We start from the raw sequence: 12139 nt of genomic DNA, 5'->3' as shown, positions 1-12139 counted from the left end.
CAGATGGCTGTTGAAGCAAGGCGTCTACTCACGTTTTTTCAGACTGTTGCTGAAGCAAAGCGTCTGCTCACGCACTTCTTCAGACTTCACGTCTGCTGAAGTTAGACGTCTGCTCGCGCACTTCTTCAGACGACGTCTGGTCGCGCACTTCTTCAAACTAACCCGTCTGATGAAGTTAGATGTCTGCTCACACATTTCTTCAAACTAACTCGTTTGTAGAAGTTAGACGACGTCTGCTTGCGCACTTCTTCAGATTAACCCGTTTGTAGAAGTTAGACGACGTCTGCTCGGACACTTCTTCAAACTAACCCGTTTTTAGAAGTTATACGACGTCTGCTCGCGGACTTTTTCAGACTAACCCGTCTGTAGAAGTTAGACGTTTGATCGCGCTTGCTCAGACAACACGTCTAATAGAAAGAAGACGTCTTCAGACGTATCTGCGCAAAGATAATTTTAACAACTTTGTTTTTTTCAGATCACATCATTAAAATTTTGTCGTATTGATTTAAACTTATTGACCTAAGTTTATTTAAAAAAATTCCATAATTAATTATTTTTCTTTTAATTAATTTTCATTTTTCATTATTTAACTTAGTCTAACATATTATAAAATATAAATTATGATACCATAATACAAAATTCGTAATATACTTGAATCGGACGGCTATATACATGTCTTACATATAAATGGCGGCTTATCACATTAGTGAGAATGTAATATAATTTGATTTAAAAATGAAATACGTTTATTAGTAAAATTAGCTATAATTCATTTCTAAGAAACATAACATAGTTGGAACATTAGACGATCAATGGTTATAAATTACTTAACAAGAGGTTCAAATTTCAATCGAAGAATAATTTTTTTTCATACTTATAGTTAGGTTATTTATTTTGTACCGCTTAAAAAACCTAACTATTTCAAATAAAAATAAATCTACAATAAGCAATTTCAAACAAAAATAAACATACAATGTATTATACCTATTGCCTAATTATATATATTTTTTTAAGGAAATGACTAATTATATTTTTTTTAACGGTTAAAACTATTTCATTAAAATCTCAAAAGTGGAAGAGTACAGAATCAAAACTAGACAAACCCTAGCTATGATTAAAAGATGAAAATCTAACGACCCTAAAGAAACTAATTAATAGTCATCAAACATACGAAAAACAAAGATTACAAACAAAGATTACAAATTGCATCAAATCCTAATTATCCCAATCATGATTTTTATTTGCATAACAACTTGATGTTTCAATAGGTTGTCTTCCTCTTCCCTTTGTCCTTCCTCTTCCCCTTCCCCTTCCTCTTGTAATGAAAGAGGGGTGAACTGAAAATGATGATGAGTACTGCCTATTCTCATTTTGATTTTTTCTTTTATATGAACCCGTTCTAATTTGATAAAAAGAATTATTCTTTAGGAATTCTGAGCTTTTCACCTTGTTTCTCTCAACTTGAATTTCAAGATCATTGTAATTGAGTCCATATATAATGACATACCCAATAAACCTGCAAAATGACTAAAAGCTTCTACACTATACATGTGTGCAGAGATATTCCAAAGTTTGAACCAAATATGAGCTGTTTCTTTAGGTTTGCTTAATAAGTTCAAATTTTTAGACTATTTTTCCAACTTCATGCAGTTTGATCCAATATATGTATGCCCATTTTCCAGAATTTCATCTAGATTTGATCCCTTCTTAAATTTCATAAAGTAGAGATCATGTACATTCGCTGAAATTTTCTCTAATCCTTTTTTCTCCCATTGCTTCATAAGTGCCTCTTTGGTGACTATGAAGGAAACTCTATTCTTTCCTATGTAGTTTTCCACCACTACATTTTCTCATTCCCCTAACACAATTTTCTTGTAATATAGTAGGCAATTTAAATTTAAAAGGAGAATTCAGTACCTCCACTTTTGTCTGTACATTGCCTAAGTAGATTTTTCTTTTGTATGCATGATATTCAACCTTTTTCCCAATGTTGTTTTTCCAGATTTCATTGATTTTCCATGTAGAATTATTTCTTATAGTATAGGTCTTTAATTTAGGAGCAGTCATTAACTCCCTCATTGTTGCAACATGCCATTTTACTATCACTTCATATTCATCCTTCTTGAGTAAATTTCAGTCTTGGAGATATTGAATGTTAAGTTGGACGATTGTGCTTTGTATTTTCTCCTTGATGAGTACAATCTATCCTTTCTTAACATGCATAAGGAGTTTGGTGATTTTGGTTTTTTAGTCCAAATAATTTTGCCCTTTGATTATACCATATCATCCAAACTCCTTCTTTCTTCTCCTTAATCCCTGCATTATTTTCCAAAGGCTTTTGAGCAGCAATTGGGTCTTTGTTGATTTCCTGTACTTTTTCGTTAATAACTTCTTTAGTTTTTTTTTGTTAATTTCCTTCTCTAAAGTTTTTTTTGACTCCTTTAAAAACAAAGTCCTGCACTTCTATGGCCTTGACTACTTTAAGAACAAAATCATCCACTTCTTTTGTCTTGTTATTTTTCTTTTTACCCATATTCCAATAAGACCTCAAAATAGGGGATTAAAGTCATAACAAAAATCTTGAAACGACCTTATTCAAACCCTAGACGTTTTTCCCCGATGTGCTGAACGTGCCAGACGTGCCAATGATCTTTACTCCGACCACGTTTCCCGTAACTGACTACCAAATTAACGGAATCGCACGACCGAGCAACTGTGCCGAACGTGCCAATTGTACCTATTGTGCCAAACATACCGACGATCTTAATTTCGATGCGATTCTTGATTGAATATGAGAATGTGCACGTATTTGGGGAAGAAATTCAAGATTTCATTGCTGACTAACTATATTTTACTTATACTAATCGGGTATCATACTTTAACTCTAATTATTCTATGATATTGGATTTATAAGAATTTTGGGTTAGTTTTAAAAACTGATGATTAAATTACCTTATAATCAAAATAGCTTTAAGAAATATATCTAATTAAATTACCATTTTTTTAGTTTTTTTAAATCTAGGAATCTCGATTTCGTGATATTTTATTTATTAGAAATCACTTTTTTCTATGTCATTTAGTGAGTTAATTTAGGAATGCAAATAAGCTGAATCGAGCTCAAACCAACTTGAGCTCGATGTTTTACTCGATTTAGTATTAATTAGTTTAACTTCAACGAGTTTATAAATTTAAGTTCAAGCTCGACTCGACTCATTTATGTAATATATCTACGGAATATATTATATTATAATATATAATATATGGACCATGGATTAGAGAATTAGAGGTTTCTAATTTTGAATTTTAGAGGCAATATGATATAATAATATGGGCATGACATATGAACTTTGAACTTGGAGAGAGTGAATACAAAATATTTGTTTTAAATTTTAAGTTTAATATTAAAATAAATAATATATATATATATATATATATATTATTTAGTATCAGACTCGCAAAATTTTGAAAAATTATCGAAAAAATATTATTTGAGCTCAAGTTCGGCTCGAATATTAAATGAGTCGGCTCGAGCTTGTTCAAAGTCAAGCTTAAGTCGAACTTTGACCGAGCGCCTCATGAATAGCTTGATTTTACCATTTTTTAAGTGTAATAAAGAATAGGTGAATTCATTAAAGATTACATTATTTTGGTTGGATTGTAAAATTGAACTATGTTATCTTGTTCCTAGAATTTATTGATAATTTTTTTTCTTCTAGTTTTTGGGATTCCTTTGAGAGGTTTAAGATCCTAACTCAAAATTATTATTTTATTCTTCATTTGATCCATTTATTCTTTGCTGATGTGATCAATTTTTATATAAAAAAAAATACTATTATATATTTGAAAAAAAATCTTTGTTGATGTAATCCATTTTTATAAAAAAAAATATATATATATATATAACTATTTCAAAGTAACATTAATTTTTCTAAAGTACATGATAACATCATCAATACATATTTTGTGCAAGACTATGTGCTGAAGAATTGTACTTGAAAACATGTTATAGAAGAATTCAACACACCTCAAATTCTAAATTAATCTTGTAGATAACCTAGACAATTTTGTTATACATTTTAATAAACTATTTGTTCAATATTAAAGATATCTTTTTGAAACAAAGAAACAAATTACTTCATAGAATTTACACATTTCTCGAAGATTGCTTTATTATTATTATAAAAAAAAAGGTAAAGATCGAGTTTATGATCTTTTCATGGATGGAATGACATGGAGTTCTTGTTAGAGATAAATCGTAATCGTATTGCAAGTTGGTTGGTGAAATAGTGGATTTCTTAAAATAAATAGAGGCTCTAGAAATTCGTATACAAATGCTGAAGAGAAATAATATATGGTCTCAGATGGGTTAGTAAGTTTTTTTTTTATGTATAAGATATATCTAAATTGAGAATTTCGAACTACAATGAAATTAACTTGGATCGATTAAGGAACTATGTCTTAATATGTTTCTTTTAAAACTTGTAAATTATTAGTTGATCTTTTTGTACATTGATATTATAATGCCTAAGATTAAATATTTAAAAAAGATTACAAGTATGCTTTCGCATTTTTGTTTTGTTAAATTAAGATTGTGTAGACTTTTATTTTTTATAAATAAATAAAAAAAAAAATTTAGAGCACGTGATGGCCCGGGAATGGATTAATAAATATAAAAATGGAAAGACAATGAAATGGTAAAAATAAGGATACCCACGTAAATGTCATTGCTTCGGTATTTTTACAGGGTCTTTTTGAAAGGTCTATTGGAATCTTCTTTTTCTTTTTAAAAATAATATATATTAGTTCAGATTGAAATTAAACAGTGTTCAAATAGCAATATAAGGGTTAATTATTTCCTTAACTCAATTATAAAGTCATTTGTTGAAAGTTTATTTGTTGATAATAACTTATTAAAACTTGTGTAACAAATTTAAAAATAGTTTATAAAAATTGTGGATTAATATTAATTAATTTTGGTCGTTGTTATCACTACAAAGACAATATTTTCAAATAATATTTAACAATCCGTAGTGTTTGACTTGTAAAATTGGACCACATAAACGTACGGGGGTCTTTGGAAGGTCCAATTGAATTTTATTTTATTAATTCATCTTTAATTATTTTATGAAAGAATGTCATGAAGTCAAGTGAAATGACGACATTAATGACATAGCTAATTAATTTTATTATTTATTTATATTATGAAATTTAAACCTTAAAAATCAAGAGTGGGTTATGGGTTTTCTATTTGATGATGCATGGATCATGAAAGGAGATCAAATCTTCTGCTACCGAATGGGGTATTCCCCTGTTACGGACTAATCAAAACTCAGCATTATTATTATATTCATAAATTAAAACTGGGTTGAAAGGAAGAGAGAGAACCCGGAACCCGTATTTTATTCCGGGTTCAGCAGAAATGGAAATGAGTGAAGCTTCATTCGCTTCATTCCGTTTTACATGACCATTGAAGAGACAATCTACACTGTTTTACATGAGGTTGTCCATGTAAAATTGATTGATATATATTCACTGTTGAGTGAAGCAAACTTAAATTGACTCTGATTTATAAATTATGTTTATAAATTTATTTGTGATGTATTTAAATGATTAAATAATAATTCATATAATTTTATTTCTAATATATAAAAAATAAAAAATATGAATTAATATAATTTTATTTTAAGATTAGTTTAAAATAATAATCATAAATTATATGATTTAAGATATTTAAATTAATTTTTATGAATGATAATAATTATATGTTATAATTGTGATATATTCAAATGAATTTGTACAAATTATTTCATGATGTATATATTTAAATATTTAATATGCACAAATTTTTTATAATGTATTGAAATATATTTTGACAAATTATTTAAAATTTTATATAATTATATAATTATATATTAAATATATACATATAAAAACATATTTTTAATTATTTTTGAAAGATATTTAAATAATTGTGTAAATATATTTAAATAAATTTGTAAAACAATTTTTTTTTTGTAATATATTTAAATAAATTAAAATATTTTAAAATTTATTTTTAAGATATTTAAAAAAAATATTTAAATTATTTTATATTTTATATAATTATATATTAAATATATATAAATGTTCATGTAAAACCATTAACACATTTATGTAAAAACATTTATACGTTCATGTAAAAACATTTATGCCTTCATGTAAATCTGCAAAAAAAAACAAAAAAAACAAGCGCTATCATGTGAAGCTTGTTTCACCTGAGTATTTACAACACTCAAATGTGTGAAACAAGCACTACCAAGTGAAGCTTGATTCACTCAATATTTACAGCGCTGAAAGAACTTCACTTAATATTTACATTTGTAAGATATTTAAATTAATTTATTTTAATTATTTTATATGATTATATATTAAATATATATATAACAATATGTTAAAATTTTTTTGTAATATATTTAAATAAATTTGTAAAACAAAATATTTTTAAATTTATTTGTAAAATATTTTAAAAAAATTATTTAAATTATTTTATATTTACAGCGCTCAAATGATTGAAACAAACACTACCAGGTGAAGCTTGCTTCACTCAATATTTACAGCGCTGATAGGAGTGAAGCAAACTTCATTTGATATTTACATTTGTAAGATATTTAAATTAATTTATTTTAATTATTTTATATGATTATATATTAAATATATATATAACAATATGTTCAAAAAAATTTTTTAATATATTAAAATAAATTTTTAAAACAAAATATTTTTAAATTTATTTTTAAGATATTTAAAAAAAATTATTTAAATTATTTTATATAATTATATATTAAATATATATAAATGTTCATGTAAAACCATTAACACATTTATGTAAAAACATTTATATGTTCATGTAAAAACATTTATGCCTTAATGTAAGTCTGCAAAAGAATAAAAAAAACAAGCACTATCAGGTGAAGTTTGTTTCACCTGGGGATTTACAACTCTCAAATGAGTGAAACAAGCACTACCAGGTGAAGATTGCTTCACTCAATATTTACAGTGCGGATAGAAGTGAAGCAAACTTCACTTGATATTAAATTTGTAAGATATTTAAATGAATTATTTTAATTATTTTATATGATTATATATTAAATATATATATATATATATATATATATATATATATATATATATATATATATATATATATATATATATATATATATATATATATATATATATATATATATATAACATGTTCAAAGTTTTTTTAATATATTTAAATAAATTTGTAAAAAAAATTTTAAAATTTATTTGTAAGATATTTTTAAAAAAAATATTTAAATTATTTTATATTTTATATAATTATATATTAAATATATGTAATTGTTATGTAAAACCACTAACACATTTATGTAAAAACATTTATACGTTAATGTTAAAGCATTTATGTCTTAATGTAAGTCTGCAAAAAAAAATAAAAACAAGCGCTACCAGGTGAAGCTAGATTCACCTAAGTATTTACAGCGCTCAAATGAGTGAAACAAACACTACTAAGTGAAGCTTGCTTCTCTCAATATTTACAGCGCTGATAGAAGTGAAGCAAACTTCACTTGATATTTACATTTGTAAGATATTTAAATTAATTTATTTTAATTATTTTATATGATTATATATTAAATATATATATAACAATATGTTCAAATTTTTTTTTTAATATATTTAAATAAATTTTTAAAACAAAATATTTTTAAATTTATTTTTAAGATATTTAAAAAAAATTAGTTAAATTATTTTATATAATTATATATTAAATATATATAAATGTTCATGTAAAACCATTAACACATTTATGTAAAAACATTTATATGTTCATGTAAAAGCATTTATGCCTTCATGTAAGTCTGCAAAATAATATAAAAAAAAACGCTACCAGGTGAAGCTAGCTTCACCTGGGTATTTATAGCGCTCAAATGAGTGAAACAAGCACTACCAGGTGAAGCTTGCTTCACTCAATATTTACAGCACTGATAGAAGTGAAGTAAACTTCACTAGGTATTTAAAAAAATAAAAACAAGCGCTACCAAGTGAAGTTTGCTTCACCTGATAGCGCTTGTTTTTTTTTCTTTTGCAAATTTACATGAAGGTATAAATGCTTTTACATGAACCTATAAATGTTTTTACATAAATATGTTAGTGATTTTACGTGAACATTTATATATATTTTATATATAATTATATACAATATAAAATAATTTAAATATATTTTTTAAATATCTTAAAAATAAATTTTATAATATTTTAATTTATTTAAATATATTACAAAAAAAATATATTTTTGTTTTACAAATTTATTTAAATATATTTACAAAATAATTTAAATATCTTTCAAAAATAATTAAAAATATGTTTTTATATGTATATATTTAATATATAATTATATAATTATATAAAATTTTAAATAATTTGTCAAAATATATTTCAATACATTATAAAGAAATTTGTGCATATTAAATATATAAATATATATATTATAAAATATTTTGTACAAATTCATTTAAACATATCACAATTATAACATATAATTATAATCATTCATAAAAATTAATTTAAATATCTTAAATCACATAATTTATGATTATTATTTTAAATTAATCTTTAAATAAAATTATATTAATTCATAATTATAATTTTATATATATATCAGAAATAAAATTATATGAATTATTATTTAATCATTTAAATACATCATAAATAAATTTATAAACATAATTTATAAATCAGAGTCAATTGAAGTTCGCTTCACTCAACAGTGAATATATATCAATTAGTTTTACATGGACAACTTTATGTAAAACAGTGTAGACTGTCTCTTCAATGGTTATGTAAAACAGAGTGAAGTGAAGGAAGCTTCACTCATTTCTATTTCTGTTGAACCCGGAATAAAATACGGGTTCCGGGTTCTCTTTCTTCCTTTCAACCCAGTTTTAATTTATTAATATAATAATAATGCTGAGTTTTGATTGGTCCGCAACAGGGGAACACCCCATTTGGTAGCAGAAGATCTGATCTGAGAAAGGCCTTCGGTATACTGGATTTGATTTCGTTTAACAATGTCATTTTATTGAAATGGTGTAGCGGATATTCATATTCTTCGTAGCCTACTTTCTTGTGGTTACTCTAATTTGAGTTAAGTATGATTTGTTTTATTGGCTCACAAAATCAAATAATCGAACAGTAAAATGCAGTATTTGAAGTGACATTTCAGTAATGTGGATGTTTTTCGTTTACAATACATATTTTTGGTTGGCGATGACTTTTCGATCAATTTTTGGGATAACTTTTATTGCAGTATTTAAAGTCTTTCCTTATCTTTTCTGAGATGAAATATGAATATTTTTAAGTTTGAATTATGACAAAAGTTTGGATTTGTGACGAATATGAGACTAATCAATTATAAATAATTTATTAGTGGTTTGCTTTGGTGTGTTACATTACCAATGACTCCAAAACAATTAGACCATCACATTTTTTAAGTTTAATTTTGTATATAATTAATTTTTTTTTTATAGATTTATCATTAATTATTTAAAAAAGTTTTATTAATGGTTATTTTTATTTAGATATGTTTTATATATATATATATATATATATATATATATATATATATATATATATTTGATTTAATAATCATACTAGTATTTTATAAATTTAAATGGACTTAAACTTTTATTTAAATGCATTCGTCCTTTTAAAAATAAGAAATCAATTAATATAAAATCTATAAAGTGTTAGTTGAAAAAGACTTTGTAAAAATGTATTTGTGTTGAATCTAGTCTCTGAAAGTTCCAACGGAATTGATAGATCTTTTAATTATTTTCTAAAAGATGTTGATGCGGTGCGAGTCGAAGAGATTGGAAGATAATCTAATTAAGGAAGGGATTGGAAGATATATTCTAATCAAGGAAAGGATTATAATATATATTCTAATTAAGGAAGAGATTACAAGGGATATTCTAAATTAGGTAGGGATATTCTTGTTATGGAAGGAATATCCTAAATTAGTGTAATTAAATTGTAATTAGAGAATGATGCGGTGCGAGTCGAAGAGATTGGAAGATAATCTAATTAAGGAAGGGATTGGAAGATATATTCTAATCAAGGAAAGGATTATAATATATATTCTAATTAAGGAAGAGATTACAAGGGATATTCTAAATTAGGTAGGGATATTCTTGTTATGGAAGGAATATCCTAAATTAGTGTAATTAAATTGTAATTAGACGTAATTCCTAATTTAATACGTGTAAGTCCTATAAATACCCTGAAGGTATTCCATTGTAAGGGAGGAGAAGATTATTAATCAGAAAACGAGGTTTCCTCAATATCTATCGACTTTCGGTATTCGTAAGAATCAACGAATCTTGATAAAGGTTCATCCTAGCCACGCACGCTGCATCAGTTGGTATCAGATTCCAGTCGACCCTGAGGTATGCCGCCCCGAAGACAGCCGCGCAACCCTACCCCTGGTGCTGATGATGGTGACCTTGCTGAGTTGCGACGTGAAAACGCTGAGTTTCGCCGTGATAACGACGATTTGAAGCGGCAGGTTGAATGGTTGACGCAGCGGATGGATGCATCTATGCACATGCACCACCCTGAAGATGATGTTACGATGACAGATGAAAACCCCTTCGGTGGTCTTCGGAATCGATCCCCTGAACGCCCCAATCATCGCTGGGAGCAGGCTTTCAGGGTGGACATCCCTAAGTTCGATGGTAGTCTATCACCGGAAGAGTTTATTGATTGGCTTTCTCAGGTTGAAGAGATTCTGGATTTCAAGGAAGTTCCTGCAGATCGTCGTGTACCCCTTGTTACGATCCGCTTACATGGTCGTGCACAAGCATGGTGGCAGCAGTTGAAACAGACACGTGTTCGTCATGGTAAGGCAAAGCTCACGAATTGGGACAAATTCAGGAAGCATATTAGGGCTGCGTTTCTACCATATAATTACGAACGTAACCTGTACCAGCGGTTCCAGAATCTTCGTCAGGGTTCTCGTTCCGTGGATGACTATTCCACTGAGTTTTACACCTTTGTGGCTCGTGTTGACCTGTCTGAGTCCCCTCTCCAGTTGGTTTCTCGCTATATTGGTGGCCTTCGCCTCCAGTTGCAGGATATTTTGAATATGTTTGATCCCTTGACTGTTTCTGAGGCACATCAGCGTGCTTCACAGGCTGAGAAACAGCTAGCTAGGCGCGGTTCGGGTAGCTTTGGAAAACAGGTTGTCCCCACTAGTGGCATTGGTTCTTCTTCCCAGTCGGCCCATCCCACCCCAGCCCCCCCTCGCGGCACTACAGCTCCCCCACAGGGACGTCCCGGTGGCTTGCGTTGTTTCGATTGTGGTGAAGTTGGCCATCGCCAAGCAGAGTGTCGCAACCCAAAGTCCACCAATCGTGGTCTTTTTACTGAGGTGGATGATCCTGACTCTGCTCTTCCTTCAGATTCAGCCCCAGTGTATGATGTTTATGATGATGAGGCAGCGGAGGAGTATGTTTCTGGTGATGTTGGCCCCCTTTTGGTGATTCGTCGATCATGTTTAACCCCTCGTGCTCCTGACAACGAGTGGTTACGTAATAATCTGTTCCATTCCACTTGTACCATCGGTGGCAAAGTTTGCACCTTCATCATTGATGCTGGGAGTTGTGAGAATGTGATTTCTGAGGTTGCAGTTTCGAAGCTGGGTCTGTCCACTGAACCTCACCCCAAGCCTTATCGTCTGTCCTGGCTGAGTCAAGATTGTGTTGATGCCAAATCAGCCCAAGAAGGGTGCTGCCCCCACTCATCATGTGCCCCCCCTACCACCTTGTTGTCTCGGGGTCCTTTTCAGACCGCCATGGTCGAATCGGGCATGGTGTTTGCTCCATTTTGTTCGCTGATTACCTGTGGTGCTAGTTCTGAGGTGCCTATTCCAGTGCAGCCGCTGTTACAGGAGTTTGCAGATGTCTTTCCTGAGAATCTGCCTTGTGCCTTGCCTCCTTTGCGTGATACCCAGCATCACATTGACTTGGTTCCAGGTGCTGCCCTACCCAACCGTCCTCATTACCGCATGAGTCCCAAAGAACATGAAGAGTTGCGTAGGCAGGTGGAGGACTTGCTGGCT

The sequence above is a fragment of the Impatiens glandulifera genome, chromosome 4 (assembly GCF_907164915.1).
Source record: "Impatiens glandulifera chromosome 4, dImpGla2.1, whole genome shotgun sequence".
NCBI classification, from domain to species: domain Eukaryota; kingdom Viridiplantae; phylum Streptophyta; class Magnoliopsida; order Ericales; family Balsaminaceae; genus Impatiens; species Impatiens glandulifera.
This window is presented reverse-complemented; position numbering follows the sequence as displayed.